The sequence below is a fragment of the Vicugna pacos genome, chromosome 18 (genome assembly GCF_048564905.1).
Source record: "Vicugna pacos chromosome 18, VicPac4, whole genome shotgun sequence".
Lineage (NCBI taxonomy): Eukaryota > Metazoa > Chordata > Mammalia > Artiodactyla > Camelidae > Vicugna > Vicugna pacos.
Window position 1 is genome coordinate 30,633,906 of NC_133004.1, and position 19,697 is coordinate 30,653,602.

General features: G+C 42.1%; 1 long non-coding RNA gene across 1 annotated transcript in view; it reads left to right on the plus strand.

Moving 5' to 3' along the window:
• LOC116284223 (uncharacterized) overlaps window positions 1–9,674 on the plus strand; it is a 229,648-nt gene extending 219,974 nt beyond the window's left edge. The window contains exon 8 of the long non-coding RNA XR_012061179.1: window positions 9,336–9,674. This is a non-coding gene — a long non-coding RNA (uncharacterized lncRNA). The remainder of the gene's footprint in view (window positions 1–9,335) is intronic.
• Window positions 9,675–19,697: the final 10,023 nt, after the last annotated feature.

The window sequence follows — 19,697 nt, forward strand, 5'->3', positions numbered from 1 at the left end:
AGAAAGTTCAGTCAAGATTCATGGGTGGCATGGAAGAATATTTCATGAATTAAACTTTGAGAGACATAGAATATATTTTATTAAGGACAGTTATAACATTCTCTTAAAGTTGATAAATAGCTGATATTTAATAAACATTAATTGGCCAAAAAAAAAAAAAGGCTCATGGTAGGATGGTAAAGTTTTGCAGGTGAGAGAGACCAGGGGAAAAGTTTAGTATGTGAAGAATGGACCTTTCATAGCACCTTTCCTCTGGAATCCTCGACACCTCCTATCTGTGGGCTTACCTAGGCTCCCATCCTGAGCCAATATCTCTGGCTAAGCTACCCTGAATCTGGGCATTTGTAGGTTCATAAAACAGGCTGCTCCTACTTTCAGCACATTGGCTAATCCAGGTGAAGTGTCTTTTGCCTGTTTCCCACCAGGCACTTGAGAGCTGGATGGGTAGCTCCCCAGCCAAAGCTCTTCCATCCGCCTGCACTGATTTTGGATTCTGCTTGCTGCCCGGGCTCCCCTGACTTCACTGTATTCACTGAACTGGGCTCTTTAGATCATGCTGTCTCCTCATCCTAGCCTGAAACTGCTACCCTGTTTTAGCCGTTGTGTATTTGGGCCAGCTCTATAGTGAGGTCAGTTCCCTTGCCCCCTAGTCTCTCTCCTGTCTACACTGGCTGAATTCCTGGAATCCGAGGTTGCTTATGACTAAAACCTACCTGAGTAAATAGCAGACACCTGGAATCACATGACTTTCAGGGGTGGAAACTGTGAGGTGACCGTCTACCATTCTTAAGGCAAGCAAAGTGGCCACACAGGAAGTTCACACCAAAAAATGTCTTTGTCTGAATTGAGAATAGAACATGCATTGAAAAAGCAGTGAAAGGGGAAGGCTAGGAGATAAAATATTCTCGAGGTGATGATAGATATGTACTGGGCTGGGTGGCAGTAGAATTCCTTGGGAGCTCTTGCTCTGACAGTTTTTAAAGTGTGAGTCAGCAAGGATGACTCAGCCATTTGGGATTCTTTAGGTTTAATACTGATGAAAACAGACTTGGGTGATTCAATTTTTCAGAATTACTTCCAAACAGAGCAATCCGTCAATAATGCATAAGAATGATATTATTATTATTATAATAGCAACATCAGGTTTTGAGTGACAGACATCATTCGAGGTGCCTTATTTACATTATCTCAAGGGTCAGCAAAATTCTTCTATAAAGGGCTAGACAGTAAGTATTTTAGGTTTTGTGAGCTATGTGGTCTCTGTCACAACTCAAGTTTGCCCTTGTAGCACAAAAGCACCCATAGGCAATAAATGAACAAATGTGTGTGCTGTGTATCAGTAAAACTTTATTTACAAAAACATGTGGTGGGCCAGATTTGCAACATGAGCTACAGTTTGCTAACTCCTGCATTATCTCACTGACCTACCTGCACGATACTGAGAAGTAGGTATTTTACTGTTCTCCATTTTACAGATAAAGAAACTGAATCTCGAGGAGATGAAGTAACTTGTATGTGATCCCAAGGCAGTAAGTGATAGATTCAGGATTGCCAGAATTCAGGATTTCCTGCATCATACCTGGGTGAGCTCTGGCATTCCCAGAGGAGTCATCATTCTGGCTCCCCACATCCCAGATTCAGTTCTTCAATTATTTAACAATTATTGGGTAGCCTCAATATACCAATCATGGTGCATCATCTTATTTAACTATCAGGACAGTTGCATGAAGGAGTACTGTTTTCCCCCTTTAGTGCCTGAGGTTCCAAGAGGATAAGGTAGCGTTCTCAAGGTCCACCCCGAGTGAGAATCTGAGCTTGGAGTCAGACTTTGACTCTCAGTCTCTCTGAGTCTAAGGTCAGTGATCTCTCCAGACCTATTGCCTCAGATTTTAAAAGTCATTCACAATTTTTGAATTATCAAAGTGGTACATGTCTATTGTACAGGAATTGGAACAATCATGAAGATAATGACAAAGACTCATTCTTGATCCACCATCCCAAAATAATCTCTGCTACCAATCTGATGCTGTTTCCCCATCTTGATCCATGCTCATTCTCCTTCACAATTTCATACTAAATAAAATATTTTATATATTTGTTACTAATCATGTAAAATTGGGAGCACTTTCTTGAATTGTGAAATTTTAATAAAATCATGTTAATGTTTGCATATTTCTTTATCATAGGATGTAACATAATTTTTAAAGATTTAGATACTTTCTGTTTTTTCTATCATAAATGTCTTGATTACATTCCTGTACATAAATCACTCTGAATTTCCAGTTATTTCCCCAGGATAAATTTCTAGAAGGAGAATTACTGCTCCAAAGGGTATTAATTATTTTCAAGGTTCTTTATACATAATTCTAGATTGGAGTTTTTAGAAATTTATACTAATTTTCATTCTCCTGAGTAGGTCAGATATACCTAACACCAAATAGACAACTTAATTTTCAACAATTTGATAACTTATTGGATTAAAGTGTTGTAGTTTTACTTTGATTTTATCAAGTAGTGGCACTTTGAGGCTTTCTTATTGATCTGTCACAGTTCTTTATATATTAAGGACACTACTAGTTCTTTTTCTGGCAAATATTACTCCCAGATTTTTATTTACCCTTTAAAAGGAAAATAAACTCATCCCTATTTACTTGCCATCTTATTCATAGCAAAAGACAGTCAGATCATTAACATTCAACCCATTTAGCAGCAAGACTAGTAGCAACAACGAATGCTTCCTCTGTGTATAGAATTTGCCAGGTGGCTGGAAACCACAAGCAGAGAGGCTTAGCCATGACTTCCAGATCTCTGGGACAGACTGCAAACATACTGGGCTGTGCTTTCACTCATGTAACTGCAGGGTAGAAATCTGCCCAAAAAGGAGGCAGCCAGGGGATGTAGAGAGGAGCTTTTGAGGTTGATTGTAAGCATGGAGTGAAGGGCTGCCTTTGTTCTATATGCAGCCACAATGCACTCAATATTTCACCATTCTTTCAAATAAGTACAAGGATATGGAAAACAATATAATGAAAACTTTATTTAGAAGACTATGAAGTTGAAGACTGGCAAGAACTTCATTCTCATACTCCCTGGTAAATTTAAAGAAAAGGAAAAAAAATGCTTTGAGGCCTGGCATCTTCTTCCCTCAGTCCTCAAGCATATTTCATTTTGAGAAAGGAAAAAATATCTTTCATGGCAGGTAAATACTTTCTTTGGAAACAATAACATTTCTCTCTACATATTGAAATGGACTATGGTAATGTTTCTCAATCTTGGTACTATTGACATTTGGGCCAGATGATTATTTGTTGTTAGGGACTAAAGAAGAAATGAATGAATGAATGAGTGAATGAATGAATGAATGACTCAATCATTTGCATTTGAATATTTGGAGAATTGTGATATGAGAAATTCTCCTTTTTTCCCTGTTGGTCCCTAAGGCTGAATTAATTACAGGGAGAGAGATATTGGGATCAGTGTAAGAAATCTTTGTCGTAATAAAAACCATGCAAAAATGCAATAGTCTCGCTCTAGAATTAAAGAGCTCATGTTCACTGGAGGCATTCAAGGAAAGACTGGATTTTTCCTAGGGAGGCCCTTATATAAGAAACTTATACAAAAGAGGAATGATTCAAAGTTTAAGGGTATCTCTCGCATCCCTGAAATTCTATGAATCTGCATTTCTTGCTTTCTTTTTTAATATTTCATATTCAGTAGTATTTCCACTTGAAGAATTGATTTCTTTTGAAATAAAAGACAAACTTTTCTAGAATGCTCAAAAATCATCACACATACTGCAAAAACTGACTTCTTGGGGGCTTCACAGGGAAGCATGCCTTAAAGAAGTTGAGTTAGGGATTTTCTGCAATAATAAACTCTATTTCTACTAGCCTAGAGCTGGAAGATTTTTCGTGGTCTTTCTTAGATACGATATGATTGAAAATGGGCAATGGAGTCAATTTACTTGGGGTGGGGGCTGGAGGGGGTCATGAGAAATGTGTACAGGCATATAGTGCACTCCTAGGCAGTTTCCATAATCAGTGCTACTGATCTTTGTTGAGATTCCAAGCCTTCCCTAAACTGAGATCTAGTTTTCTGGAACCCTGAATCTTCTGAAGGGCGGGATCATCTTCTTTCTCCTATGGGTGAAAAGAAGGCATGAGTTATCAGGAGCTATGTTTCAGCAAAGGATATGTGTCTGCAGAAGACATAACTCAGTAGGGACTAAGAGTTATCAGGAGTCATGAGTCTGTAGTTGCCATGGGTCAGCAGAAGCCATAGGTCAGCAGAAACGAGGGCTCAACAGAAGCCGTGGATCAGGGAGAACTGTGGATCTGTAGAAACATTGAGTTAGCATGAGTGAGCAAAGGCCGCAGGTCAACAGGAGACAGAGTTCAGTAGGAGCTTTTGTTCATCAGGAACCGTGGGTCAGTAGGAACCATACATCAGCCAGAGAGAGTCAGCAGTAGGTGGCGGGGGCAGAGGCTAAAAAGACACACAGAAAGGTTGCAGCACCAGACTTGGAGGTGCCTGATGCCTTAAGACAGTGGAAACCATGATTAAGCAAAGGCCACAGAGTAACAAGAAGTGGAGTAGAGTCACTCAGTGATAACAGTATCGACTAAGTATAGAGTGTAAGTAATTCACCATCATAATAGGGTAGGAAACAATGTGTTTCTGAGCATGTGTCAAGATAATGTAGGGTTTATAAGAGCCCTGAGACCTGGGACCTGAATGATCTAATCCTGAGCGACATTCTAGTCTCTGTGAGAATTGGCAGTTTAGCAACTGAGATTCTTGTCTTTCTTAATTTCTCAGGTATCCTTACCATAAAGCCATACTACCAATTTTTTTTTTTTTGGTAGGGGGAGGTTAGATGCCTAAAAAAGAGAATTCTTGAGATACAATATACAAGGTTGCTTTTCTCGGTTCTTGATACATATTGCTAAATTACTTTTCAAAAATGTTACATGAATTTACTTTTTCCCATCTTCTAATTAGAACACTTACAAAAATGTATTCTCAAAGGTACAGATTTTTTAAGGGGCACTGAAAGCTGTTAGTATTGCTATCTATCAGGAGGAATTTCCAGTACTAAAATTTCAGGTAGAGACTTGATGTGTGGAGCAAGGGGGCCAAGGAGATTGGTACTTGCTATTCTGACTGTCTCTACCATGTAAGTCCGAACTGCCTGGAGTCTCAAAGGAAAGACTCCAATTCAATTAAAAATGGCTTAATTCTATAAACTCATAAGGGCCTGTAACTTGGGAATTTGGAATGTAGTGTGGTAGGTTTCAGGTATGGCTCGATCCAGGAGCTTGCCGTGAATCATGTCGTCTCTACTCTTTGTCCTCCACCTCAGTGCTGACGGTTGAAAGCTCTGATTGGCCAGGTCAGGCCCATGTCACGTGCCCACTCTTGGAGCCAGATGTTACGGGAGTGACCAACTGACCTCCCCCTACTCCAAGCAACATGACTTAGGAGATTTAAGGGTTTTAATGGAGATAGGGTATGCATGCAAAACTGATGTCCGCAAGGCTTTAGGACACCCTTCAACTGACTAGAAGCTGCTTTTGAAAATGTTCAGAATGGTTTGGACATTTCCATCAGTTATCTCCATTTCATACATCTTCTAGAGCCTAGGCTGTAATGTCCAATGTTACAGTGTTGCTGGGGAAGGAGGGGATGTACTTGCCTGTTACACCCCAGATGTCACATCAACAGAGAGAAAAAAGTCTGAGCCTGGAACAGCCATAGGAACAGGCGTGAAAACTCCCTTTAAGCATCATTTTAAATAGCATAGTCGTCTGTTACTTTTAGAGGATGTAAAGGCTGATGGAACACTTTCTATAGTGTGATGTCCAGAACCTTTCTGTTGAGAGCAGCCTGGGTCCGCTTGGGCAGAACATGTACCACTCCCGTGCCTCCCCTCCTTGCCCACCCCAGTGGCATACTGGAGGAAGGGGAACCCATTCTCATTGAATTCAGCCCCTTCTAATACCTCACTATGCAAAAACAACTGTCCTCAGATGCTTAGGAAATTCGGTCATTCCTCCTCCTTAATTGAAGAACACTCCTGCATAAAGACATTTCCAGAATATCACACGCTCCTGAAAATGTACCTCCTTGTAGGTGAAACCTGCTAACAGTTCCCCCGAGAAGCGTTTGAACATGTAATGAGTGCCCAGGCTCCTGGTGTCAGCACTATGATAGAGAGGCTGCTCTCCCCAAGGCAGCGTTCCCTCCAAGAGCCTCCACCAGGCGACCCTGGGGAGCAGTTGGTGTTAACTCCAGGCTGCTATGGTTGGGAAACCACTTCCCATGAAAAACTCAGTCCTCTTTGTCCTCATGGCCCCAACTCTTGGGGTGAAAAATGGAGTCTTCCACAGGCTGCCCATAATCTGCCTTCCTTCCTCTCCCGGAGAATCTGCCTCTAAGAAGATTCAGTCTTATTCTCAAGAGCCACACCATTTGGCGTGGGACACAGAGGTGTAATTAAGCAATGATGACACAGTTTGAAAAGTACCAATTACAGGAATAATCAAAATGCTAGAGTACCGTAGAGGTAGGGAGAAGAAAATGTGCCCAGGAGATCTAGAAAACCTAGCAAAAGAGAAAGCACTCAAATTCAGTCTTGAAAGAACAGGAGTTTACCAAGTGAAGATGAGAGTGGATGATGATGATGGTGATGATGATGATGATAATGATGATGATGATGATGATGATAATGACCTCACATTTTTTGAGCACTCACTGTGTACCGGTCACTGTTCTGTTTTACCAGTATTTACATCTATTACATGTATTGCTTCCTCATATGATATTTACATGTATTAACACTTAATCCTCATAACAACCATGTGGTTAGGCATTCATATTATTCCCATTTTACAGATAAAGGAGACTGAGGCACAAGAGGTTGTTATTTGCCTAAGGTCACACTGAAAATATGTGGTAGACCTGAGATGCCAACCTGGCCATTCTGACTCTGGAGCCTGTGTTCTTAACCTCTTTGCCATATTATCTGAAAGAGCGTAGGACCAGTTATCATCAAAGGCATGGAAGTATTGTGGTGATTTAAAAGGCACATCCAAATTTTTTGATACTCCTTCCTGCAAGTGGTGGAGGCTAACTTCCTTCTCCTTGAGTATGTGCCGGATTTAGTGACTTGCTTTAATGAGTACAACAGACTAGAAGTGACAGAGTGTGGCTTTGAAGACTATTAGGTTATAGAAAGCACCGTGGCTACATCCTCACTCTCCCTCTGATCACTTGCTTAGGGGAGGGCCAACTGACATGTTGTAAAGACACTCTGGCCATGGGAATAAGTTTGGAAGCCAGTCAGTTCCTGTTAAGCATTTAGAGACCATGGCCTTAGGTGACATCTTGACTGTAACCTTGTGAGAGACCCTGAATCAAAACTGCTCAATGAGCTGCTCTGAACCCCTGACCCATAGACACTGTGAGACAATAAATATGTGTTGTTTTAAGCCAGTAAGTATTGGGGTAATTTGTTACACAGCAGCAGATAACCGCTACTGGCATGAGAATGTTTTGTGCCTTCAATGCCTATGGGCAGGCAGTGTTCTGGAGCTGAAGCTGAGTTTATAGAGATCTGGCAAGGAGGAGTGCAGCTTTTAGGATAAATTATAAAGCACGACAGCCATTCCACAAGCTCACACTCACAGAGCCCACTTTCCAAAAGCAACTCTCTCCCTCTCCAACCCTGATCCCTCCCACACCCAGCCAGAAAATGCTTCCGTTTCTACAACTCCTTGTCATGCCACCGTGTGGCTCTCCTTCCACTGTTCCTTGTTGTGCTGCTGGCTACGCACGTGACTTTCCTCCCAACTACATGGCAAGCTCCGGGCATGCTCGGCTCACATTTCAGTCGTCACCCTCCTTGCATGCAATCCTTTGGTCATTGCAGGAGCAATGTTTGTACATGTTGGGGGATGAATTCTGAAACCCCATGGCTGATGGATGGACAATTCCAGCCAACGTGCTGTTTTCTTGTCTTTGGCTGGGAGTATAATGTCCATGAAAAAGACAGAGACCCAAGGGGCAAGTTAGTTTAAAGTACCAAGTAAGTAGGCTGGACATTGTCACCACCGTGATGTGAACTGATTCACACTTATGTGGACTTAGGCTGATGCACACTAGAACTTTCATGGTGGGCCAATGGAGACAGGGAAATAAGCCAAGGATTTTTTTTTTTTTAAGGGTAAGTAAGGCTGGCCCCTAAAGGTGATAATATTAATACAAATAGTGCTTGTCATGTAACATTTGAATGAATTCTTCTTTTGTGTCTTGATTTCCACCTTGTGCTCAGTTTCTGCACATAGAATATATTTGATACATATTTGCTGAATGAAAGAATGCTGATGTCAAGAACAGTTAATATTCGGGGGGCAGGGTACAGCTCAAGTGGCAGAGTGCATGCTTTAGCATGCACGGGGTCCTGGGTTCAATCCCCAGTGCTGCGTCTAAAAATAAATAAATAAATAAACCTAATTATCTCCCCCCACAGACAAACAAAAAGAATAATTAATATTCAGTGACACCCAAGTTCTCCAGGCTATTCCTACAGACAAGGAGTTGGATCTCATTTAAGAGGATGTTTATGGATAAAGAAGGACTCCATCTAATCAGGGGAGGCCAAGAGCAGGTATAACCTAGGTGAATACTAGCAGAAGCAGGCAAGCAAGGGTGAGCAGAGCCCCAGGACACTGGGGAGGCGTTCTGGGAAATAAAATACAAATAAGAGGAGAACCCTAACCATATCAATTATTATAGGAGACATCTATTTTTTTTAAATTGTTGTTTGTTTGAAACTATCCACGATTTTCTCCTTCTGTTTTTAGTAATAGTTCCTTAAGGTCCACCAGAGAACCATCCTTTTACTGAATCTCGGTCCATGTGATTTTAATGAAGTCAATTCTCTACCCCTGGATCCTGGGAAGGACACATGGCCCAGATCTGACCAATGGAAACTGTGTTCTCCTGGTAACAGTGATTGGTTCATGAATGGACATGTGACCCAGCTGGAGCCAATGAGAATCAGTGGGACTTTTGCTGGAGAACTTGCTCTCTTTTCCGCTAAGCTTGAGGTTGGGACGAGTTAGCTTCCGAAATGCTGGCCCCTGTCTTGCCACCAAGTGATGGAACTGGAGAATGAAGCCAACAGAGTGGCAGTCAGAGATTGTATGAAACAGATTCTAATGACACAATTTCAGGCTCCTGACGAAGCCAAATCCCAGTTATGTCTTTGGGCTGCTGCATATATCAAGTTCCATTTTTTATCTTAAGCCAGCTTAAGTTTGGTTTTCTGTCAGTTGCAGCTTTAAGATTCCTGACTAAAGAGATTGCCTTTGGATGCCTAAGGCCAACACAGGGTACACAAGACATCAGGCTCAAGGCATCAAGACTCAGTGAGTTTCCGCTAATTATTAATGTTACTTAGGTAACTTAATAAGAAACCGTTTTTTCTCCCTTTATGCATTCAGCTGTATGAGTCTAATTTTTTCTGAAAGGGCTACATAATTGTTTTCAAATTATCCCCACAAATGTGCAATACCACCTTTATCATATTCTAAACGTTCATGTAATTTTCTTTGATCTATTTCTAGACCCTCTAGTCTGTTCCATTATCTGTATTCCTGTGTCATCAATGTGCTTTTTTATAGTTTAGTTGGGTAATACATATTAATATTTATTGAATGCTCATTACCCTTTTTTTTCCAACCCCCAAATTTTATTCTTTGTTTCTGGCATGATATTCTTATAGATAAGAATTAGAAATTTATCAAGGTCTGAAGAAGTTCCATTGGGATTAAGATTAGAAATCTTGATTGTTTTAAATACAGTTAGTCTTCAGCTCCAAGGTCAGTTTGTTTCGTTTCCTTGAGGCCAGTTCTCAGAATCGTGGCAGATTATGTCATGGCTACAGCCTGGTCATCATAGTTAGAAGTTAACTTCTTCCACCTGGTGGGGGGTTTCAGTATCAGCTACATCACAGCTCAAAGGACATGGCTCAGGATATAATCTATAACCTTTGAGGAGGATCTAAAGGTCCTTGACTTCGTTTAATGACTAAACTATTATTTTTGTTCTATTTGACTATTTCCCTTTGTTTCTGTTTTTTCTCATTTCTGTAATTAATTTTATTATTTGGCTAAAGGTTTTCTACCAACAAGAGACAGGCAGAGGACATGGTGGGGGTGGGGGGGTTCTGTCCCGGGAAGACCTTATGAGGTCCTGCTTCCATTATGTTGCTAGGGTGATGGTTATAGAAACAACAGGCGTACAGCGATGAGCAAGTTCATTCTCCCACCTCCAGCCTTGCAATCACCCTCTAGTTCTCTCTCTCTCCCTCTCTCAGTTGGCAGAGTCCAATAGGAAACCAGCTGGCCATGCCAGAGTGTCATGCCAGAGTACCACTGCCAGCTCCAGGTGAGTCTGAAGCTGAGACAATAGCTTAATAAGTGAAACAACTCTTTTGCTTTCTTTCTATCCATCATCCCCACCTGCCTTCACTTGTCTGTCTGGCTGGGGATTAATTATCCAGCTTTTCAGTTACTCTGGTCGATATCATAAACTCATTAGCTCCAAAGGAGCAGATTGGTAGCACCAATTACCAGCCCAATGCCGCCCATACGTCTCACTACATTTCTCCAGGCAGCCTGTTTCTCCACACTCTGCAAAGACCACTTTAAATCTTCCCCGTTCTTCTCAAACTTCTGTCTCCTTTCCTCTCTTGCCAGTTCCTGCTTCAATGACGCAAACTTCCTCTCAACTCTCTGCGAACAAACCCACCTCTTGACCAACCTTCCCTCCCTCTCTCCTCTCACAGTGAGAAAGGTGGTGTTTCTCTGGACCCCATCCCGCTCTTCCTTCTGGATAAGATTCACTTATCCCCGCTCCATTCTGTATCTTTGTTCTGTTCCTCCCTACCAGGTTCTTGCCTTTGGCTTTTTATGTATTTTAATTTCATTCCCCAGTCTTTGAAAAAAAATTATATTCAACAAAATGGTACAGCCACTTTAGAAAACAGCTTGGTGGCTTATTATAAAATTAAACATACAATTATTATATGACTCAACAACCCCACTCCTGGGGATTTACCCAAGACAAAGGAAAACTTACTACGTTCACACAAGAACCTGTGTGTGAATGTTTATGGCAGCCAGCTTCGTAACTGTCAAAAACTGGAAATGATACAAATGCCCTTTAAGTGGCGAATGGGTGAAAAAGAGATGGTGGTACAGCCACACTCAGCAGCAAAAGGAATGAACTAGTGGTCCCCACAACAGTACGGATGAATCTGAAGTCTGTTTTGCCAAGTGAAAGAAGATGGACTCAGAAAGGGACACGCTACATGATCCCATTTTACGACATTTTGGAAAATTATAAGGGCAGTAAACAGATCAACGACTGCCATCCTGAATCCCTTTGAAATTTTAATAGAGAAGCCTCTTCTACTGAAAAAACAATTCACAAAAGTCTCTTGAATCTCACCCTGCCCTTCACATTATTGCCAGTATTAATTACACGGTCGTAGGAAATTTTATCAAAACTGTTGTCTACACCCATTTTCCCCTATTCTCTTTCCATGGGCTCCCCCACCAACTTCACCCTTGCTTTCACGTCATTAAATCTTCTGAGCATTTCTCTGCATTCATCGTTCTCAACCTTGCTTGGCAGCACCCCCAGCAGAGTTGAAACTCCCCTCTTCACTTACTTTAGGGAAGAATCTTCTTGCTTAAACAGCACTAAGGCAGACACCATGCTCTGCAGTTGCCCCAGTATCTAGCACACTTAATGCCAGGAACTAGGAAGGACCCAGGAACATTCCTCAAAATTAGCTTTGGCACAGGTAGCGAGAAAAGATGGCGTTAGGTCAGATTTTCAGAAAAATTCCGTATCTCTCCTGCTTTGCCCTCTATGATGTTTCCTCCTAAAGACCTTCCTGTGCTTTATCCTGGACCCTTGAAGAAGGTGACAAACACAAATCCTCATTGCACAAAAACTAACAAGGGCTTCCTGTGTATTTAATTTTTGCCCCCTTTAAATATATTTCCCAGAAGGATGGACTCCTTTATCGAACCTTGAAGGAGATGTCTTTTCCTCCTTGGAACGAGTTCAGATTCTGGATTTATTGCATGTTCTGTGTATCTTCTTTGATTGATTAGCGCTGAACAGCCGAGTAGCAACATTACTAATTATCCTCAGGATGTAATGCAGTTGAAGAGTCATTAAGGACTCTCTAAATTTGGAAAGCATCCACTGACAAACAAAGGGACTCTCTTCTCGCCTCACCAGGAGGAGGACGCACAGTCAGGTCCCCGGGGCGCTCTTTAACTCAGCTTGGTCTTCATTTATGTTCTAGCAACTCCACGAAAGCCAGGCAGACCCCTAATTTTGCCCAGTGACAAAGCTGAAGCAGCATTCTGCTGAAATGCCAACAGTTTATTTTTATCTGTGCTTTAGTAAGAATTCGGTAGCTTTTCTTTCTTGAAGGGCATGACACTGTGACAGGGCAAGTAGGTGGAATTGGCTTAATCATGAAGCAGAGCCAATGGGATTTGAGGGACGCACGTATTTGCTCCATCAGCCTGTCTCTGATGCCTGAAATTCCGCTGTTGAATATATAGTACGTACCTTGCGAAAGCAAGGAGGTGTGACCTAGTTTAAAAAAAAAAAAAAGAAACAAATGGGAGGGAAAAGTGCTTTGAAGCTAGTAAGTGTATCAGCTCATACCTACCAAGGACTCAGCACAGGGTCTGGGGCATAGAAAGTACTCAGTAAATAGTAGCTGGTTTTTTCTGTTTCTCAGAATTGCTGGAGCATGCCCTCAGTAGATTTGTGTTGAACATCAACTTGGTGTTAGGATCCTCTGCTAGATGGTAGGGAAGCAGGGATGCACTGCCATAATCCCTGCTGTTGCAAGGCTCATGATATGGAGGACTGAGATGGGGAGGCTGTACACCAGAAATTGACCCAAGACAGTAAACTGACTCTGCTCGAATCATAAGCAAACAAACACACAAACAAAAAAGGCTCACGTGATCAGGGCCATAAAACACGAAGATAAACAACTTAGAATTCAACATCGCAAGGTCCCTCAGTCCTGGGGTGCTGAGCACTGTGTGAAGTGTGTGGCGGGGTGCAGCTCGACGTGCTCATGCCAGATGAGACATTGTACCGCAGAGATGGGTCAGCAAGAACATTTAGGGCTCGGCCAGGTGCAGAATGAGGGGAAGGTGTGCTGGGCTAACGAGGTCACGTAGGAAAGGCAAGATGCTATTAAAAACAACAACAACAAAACAACAACAGAATAACAGGGGAGAGAATTTGTCCAGTGTGTTCAGAGCACAGGTTTCATGGAAGAATATAGAAGGACGTGGGGTTGGAAAAATATCCCAAAAGGATGAAATGCTGTGCCTTAGGTGAATGGACTTACTCTTACGAGAAACACAGGATCAAGGGCAGATTTTTGGGCAGGAACACAACAAAATGTACTGTTTAGACAGATAGGTTCATTAATAACAAAGAACAGGGGTCAGCAAACTAAGGCCTGTGGACCAAATCCAGTCCCCAGCTTTTTAATTTTATTTATTTTCTGAGCAAAGGGTGTATTTTTTTCCCCGCTTTCAGATGGTTGAAAATCAATCAAAAGAAGATTTCACGGCATATGAAAATTATATGAAATTCAAATTTCAGTGTCTATAAATGAAGTTTTAGTGGAATGCAGCCACGCCTATTTGTTTATGCCTTGGGCCAAACAACAGAGATCACGTAAGATACTTGCTATCTATCCTTTACAGAAAAAGTCTCATGGCCCCTGGTTAAAGGGTGCAGATTAGAGCAGAGGGAAAACAGAGGGTGGGAAATTCAGTGTGGGGGTGGGAGGGGACAGTCGTTCCACCTGTTTCTTGAGCCTGAGAATTGTACAAATCCCCTTACGAAACTTCTCCGGAAGTTCTAGTGTCGCTTAAATTATTTTTATTCAAGTGTAAATTAAGTATTTACAGACAGACATCTTGGTAAAAATTCCATATTCTTTTAGCTCTTGCACAATTGTAAAACAAACCAAAAAACTTAAAAAAAAAAAAGTCCATACACACAAAACTACAAGACCGATCCATTTCACATCCACGACCTTAATTTAACGTGAGAGATGTCTTTCTCCTTCAACAAGACTGCTGCTTCAAGGTCCAAGGTGGGTCCCCAGATTCTCCTGAGTCTGAATACAGGTGTCTGCTGCCTTATGTGGGTGATGATTTAACTCTCTCACAAGCTTCTTTGGGTGCAAATTTTTCAGAAGACTTTATTCATACAGAACAGGGTGGGTTGGCAAAATGTTCCAGAAAGGGTTAAATGATAAATATTTCAGGCTTAGCGGGCCCCTGTTGCAACTACTGAAAGTTGTCATTATTGCTTGAAAGCATTCACAGACAATACATAAATGAATAGGTGTGTGTGTGTTCCAATAAAACTTTATTGGCAAAATAAACAGCGGGCCAGAATTGACCTACAGGCTATAGTTTGCTGACCTTTGTTCCAGATCACGGACTTCCACTAGGGATGTGGAAAATTGGTAGGATTTCTGTTCAGCTGTGGACACACATTTGACAGTCAGGAGACCATGGGAAAAGAGGAGGCGGCACCGCTTACAACTAACCGTGAAATTTACTTACAAAAACAGACAGTAGGCTGGATTTGGTTGGCAAACCATAGTCTTTCCACCTTAGAATTAGAAAAGTGTCAGATAATGATGACCTCTTTCCTTAACATCTATATCCAAACCAGCTTACAGCAAGAATGATCGTTTTGCCACTTTCCTTGGCCTGGCACATGGTTCACACCCATAGCCCCTCAACCGTAAGTTCGGAGATGCCTGCAGGTCACAACCACTTGGTTCCACAGGGACATCCAGAAGGACCCAGTAATTATGGACTTTGTGCGTTAGCCACCAGAGACGAATGCATACTAACAGAGCCTGAGCACCGTGATGTTATAATTCTGAAAAGCCAAAATGCAGTGAGAAAGGAGATTTGGGAGAAGTCTTTTTAATTTGGTATCTAACTTCCTGTCCACACTGCAAGGCATTTGGGACCAGAGATTTGATTCTCTTTATGAAGCCCTTCTATATATAGAATCACATCCTACCTTTATTTTGCAGACTGACACGCCAGAGAATTAATATTATTATTATGATGCTTCATTTTTACCAAGAATACATCTCAAAAAGAAGAAGGACCAGGAAATACTGTAATTTAGATAAGAAACAGTCTCATTTAATAAGGTGTTGCAAGGAAGGGAAACTTTGCTGGATATATTTCCTCTTACCGTGTTCCTCTTCTCTTCCCAAGACAGTAAATTCAGGGGAAAAAGAGGGCTAAAATCCAATTCTTGTGTGTGTGTTTAAACTTCTCATCCTGGTAGATGGATGGGAGGCTATTCACCAACCAGATACAGAGGGTGAGTTCTCCAGTGGGACTTTGAGCATGTTTTTCTGGGTCTTGTAGGACAAAATGCATTCCATTACTCATAACCATGCTTATCCATGCCAGGCTCTAAGCTGGGTGCTGGTAAACTAGAATGGAAGCCAAGAGGGAACTGGCCCCCAAGCAGATGGCTCTGATGTGAGGACCACCAAGAAGTGTTAGCTTTAATAAAGTGCCTATTTGGTACCCAGCACCATGTCAAGTGCTCTACAATTTCTCTGATGACACCAATGACAACCTTGCCCAAGAAATATTATTATCTCACCTTTATGGATAAGAAAATTGAGACTCATGGAGGTTGAATAACTGGCCCAAGGACAATCAGTATTAACTGGCAAAGTGTTGTCCCTGCTTGTCTTGTCTCTGAGCCTCTCTACTGCTTTGTACAGAGGGTGAACACCCAACAGACAAGTTCACGGTACTCTGTTAAGTCACAACACGGAACTGCTGAAGTGGAGGCTCAGGGGGGTGGGATTCGGACGGGTGATGGGCTAAGTTCAGGGCGTTAGGGAGCACATTGATCAGGACACATGACTTCCGGGTGAGACACAAGCCAAACGCAGCGTCTGAGCCTAGGAGGGCAGTTTGCTGAAAATCCCTTTTCCGATGACTCGATTTCTTTTCGAGGGAAGGAAAGAACCCAACAATCAACCAGACTTTCCTCCTAAAGATCCCCATGGCTGACTCCCTCACCTCTTTCAAATTCTTTCTCAGACATCATCTTCACAAGGAGAGCTACTCAACCATCTTATTTAAATTGCAACCCGCCTCCCCTCTCACTGCCACACTGATCTCCTGAATCCTGCTTTTTCTTTTGCAATGGAACGGTTCCCACCTTCCAACATATGGTGCCGTATAACTTCCTCACTCGTTATGTTTATTGCTTATTCTTCTTGGTTATTACTTGAATCCTTTCTTTAGAATCTAAAATCAGTGAGAGGAGGGGTTGTAACGGTTTCCACCGACACATCCCAGGTGCCTAGAAGAGCACCGCGTATATAGCAAGAGCTTACTCAATATTTGTTGAATGAATGAATGAGTAAATGGATGCTTGAAGAACAAGCCATAGATGTAAGAGTGGACTGAATGATTGTGGTGGCCCATCTCAGCCTTGACATTCTGCTCCCATGTCCCCCACAAAAATCATCCTTCCATTTGGGATTCGGGAGTACTGGAAAGCAAGTTCTCACCCGTCCAGATGCCTGATTTAGATCTCACTAGGATTGTGCCTTTGAACCTGGATTAAGTCTACGTGTTCAGTAAACTCTCCTCTTTGGTCTACTGTGCTCATCTCTATTCCAGTCCGCTGCTCTCCTGACACGGGCAGTTAAAGAAGAGAATTTAGTGCACACAGCAAATATTTCCCACCTCTCAATGGCAGGCAGAGCAAACTCTGCAACTCGAGCTGGAAATATTTTTAAAAAAATTCGTGGGAGGGTCTTTGAGTTTGAATTAACATAATTACAAAATTTACAAGCATCCTGTGTGTTTTTTATAAGGCTTCTATGACAGATGTGTCAACTGTCTAGTTTTGAAAGGACTTCATAATTCAGTTACAGTTTCCTCTGGGTTAAACAGCAGAGGCTGAGGAGAGGCCTGGGAGGAGCAAGAGTAACACGTTCCTTGCCATGCCATCCGAATGCAGGATGAATGCAGTCTGCATGAAAGGCTGCCTGATTTTCTTTTCTCTTTATGTTGAGTCATACCCCCTGACCAGGGTGAGGAACCCTCCCCTTCCTTAAAGGTTGAAACTGACTTCCAAATTCTCTCTCGAGCACATTTGGGTTTCTACCTGGCCTAGTTTCCATTTCAATCCCAGGGGTGGAAGAGATGGAGGGTACTAAAATTTATTCCTGGGTGACTCCGTGGTGATCAGATCGGGAGCTCTGATTTGACAGCTGATGTCAAAGCACAAATTTAGTGTCATTTGTGCTTTTGTTCCTTTTTTAGGCATATTCCTTTGGTTTCTAAAGTCAAAAGAATCTATGGTTCATTCTTTTTTTTTTTTTTTTAATATGGTTCCTTCTTGGTTACTCCCTCTGCCCTACTTCCTTCCCTAGCTATCATTTAGTCATCAAGTTCTATCAGCTTACCTCTAAATGTTTCTTATATCCATCCATTTCTCTCCATCCTCACTATGGCTGCCTTGATTATGGCTGCCATATTATTCTTTCACCATGGTCCAAAATCTTAAATAAGGCCTGTAAATAAGGTGACCAATTCATCTAGGTTAGCCTGAGACTGTCCCAGTTTTAAAACAGGAAGTCCCACATCTCAGGACCCTTCAGTCCTGGCCAAACTGGGACTGTCAATCACCCTGCCTCGAAGTCTTTGCGACTCTCTGCTTTCTTTGTTCATTCCAGCCTCCAGACCTGACCTTCTTCTAGTTGCTTGAACTTGACCATGTTCTTTCCTACCTCAAGACCTTTACACAGGCTGGTTTTCCTCCTGGATTGCTTCTCCAGTCACTTTCTGCCCGATTAACTCATTCTCTGTCACCAGACATTGGCTTCAATGTCACAACTTCAAGAAGCCTTCCATGATCCAGCACCCAGCCCCATGTTAATTATTGACCTTGCTGTAACCTCTCCTTGTACTCTTTGCTTTTCCTTCATACCACTTGCAGTCTGTAGCTATATTTTATCTGATGATTATATGTTCAAAGAAGCACTTCTTCATTCAAAATTCAGCTCCTCAAAGGCAGAGGACATTATCTCTTAATACAGCTGTTTTGTATCCAATACCTGGTCCAAGACCTGGCAAGTATTAAGCACTCTATGAACAGATCTTCAGTAAAGTTACTTTCTATGTCATTTCCATTTCCCCTTGATGAAACTTGCAAGACCTTTGTCTATTTCCCGCTCCTTCCATCCCATCTTCCTTCCCTTCCTGTCTTTTGCCCTCTTGCCTCTTCTGCTCTTTCTTTCGTCAAAACAACTCTTGGAATTCATTGTTAATTCTACTGTTTTCCTTCAAACCAACAATTTTCTGCTTTTATCAATATTATTTCCTTCACCCAATTTTTCTTAGGTGTACCCTCTATTTTATGTTTTGAGCTCCGAGGCCCATTTGCCACCACTCTCTTCCTGCCCCTTGATTTAGCTACAGCGAGCCGGCGCTGTTCTTGAAGAGGCTGAGCTGTTTACACTTCGTCACTCTTGCCGCTCATGTCTTCTCTGTGTGACATGCCCTTCAGTTACTAATCTAACAAATGTATAATGGCTACCTCCCCACCTTGTCTACTGAACTACGAATTCTTCAAGACCTGGCTCAGCTGTTTCCTGCCCATAATGCTTTTCTGCTTCTGCCCTCAAAGAGTTAATCCATTTCTTTGTGCCATGAGCGTACCTCGAGTCGACATCCGTTATGGCACTTAGGCTGCATTATGATTTATACCCCCACCTTCCCCACTGACCTCTGAGCTCCATAATGACCGTGTCTGACCTCTGTGTCTATTTTGGGGGAGACTTAGAAGCTAGAGGAAAGGGGCATACGTAACTAGCATGGCTCTCTTGACAGTCTCAGCCCCCTACTAAACAAAGAGATCCTTTGAAAAAGAAAGTAGGATAAGTCAGTCAGAAAATGGTCTAGGAGACGAGGGGATAAGGGGAAAAAAAAAAAAACCACTGGGTCATAGACCATGGACATTTTCAGCATTATTAGATAATGCCAAAGGAAATTTCTTTGTTTGAGATGAGAAGGAAAATACAAACATAAATTTGAGATAGAGGAGATTTTGAGAAAGCTCACATGGCATGGACTTTGGTCCCCACAAAACCTGGGGGGTTTTTGCAGAGTTTGGTGGTAGGGACGGACTATGTCCCTTGATCAGAGTGGACTCAGTTTGAGGTCCTTTATGAATACATTATGTAGTCAACCAGGGAGACATCAAGGATTTTAGAGCCATCAAAGGACCTAGCAGATAAAGAGCAAATAACTCTTGTGATTTTACCAAGTGTTAGCTGACATTCTAGATTTTGAGGGGGTTAGCGAGTGGCACAGCTGAGAACGGGCAGGCAGGGGTAATGGAAGTTCATGGAGGCAAGGACATCAAGGAGGCTCATGAGAACCAGGGAAGTGGCTGACTTCTGGGCTGAAACAAGTGAGACCAGTGAGTTTTGAGATTGGAGCACCTGTGCTAGACAGACAGCAGGTTCCAGGGGAAAAACAGAGATGAAGAGGTGGAAG